Below are 486 nucleotides of genomic sequence, written 5' to 3'. Positions count from 1 at the left end.
TCGGACCTCTTCTCCCTGCGAGGAGCGGCGCCGCACTCCCGGGGCAGATGAGCGCTGGAAAAGGGGCCGGACGGACAGGCCATGCTGCCCCCTCCCCCGACCCCTCTCCGCCGGGCGGGGAGGGAGCGAGGGAGGAGGGCCCGGCGGGCACAACCTGCCCGGCTCCTCCCACCCCCGCCGGCCCGCCGGCCGCCCTGCACATAAAACCCGCCGGCGGCGCCGGGGCCGAGTACCGGGAGCCGCGCCCGCACCGCGCTGGGGGAGCGCGCTTGGGCACAGTAGCGGCGGGAGCAGCCCAGGAACCCACGGTGGCTTTGTCCCCTGGCCACGCTGCCCGCACCTGCCCCGGAGCGGCGGACAAAGGGCAGCGGGTTCAGCCCCGCCGCGGCGGAGCAAGGCCAGACCCGGTGCGCTCGGGGTCTCTGCGGTGGACCCCGGACACCACCCCCACTCCCCGGTGTGCCAGTTGCCGAGCGGGCGCAGGCA

Source organism: Indicator indicator, chromosome 26, assembly GCF_027791375.1.
Source record: "Indicator indicator isolate 239-I01 chromosome 26, UM_Iind_1.1, whole genome shotgun sequence".
Classification (NCBI taxonomy): Eukaryota; Metazoa; Chordata; class Aves; order Piciformes; family Indicatoridae; genus Indicator; species Indicator indicator.
Note: the sequence above shows the minus strand (reverse complement) of the source record.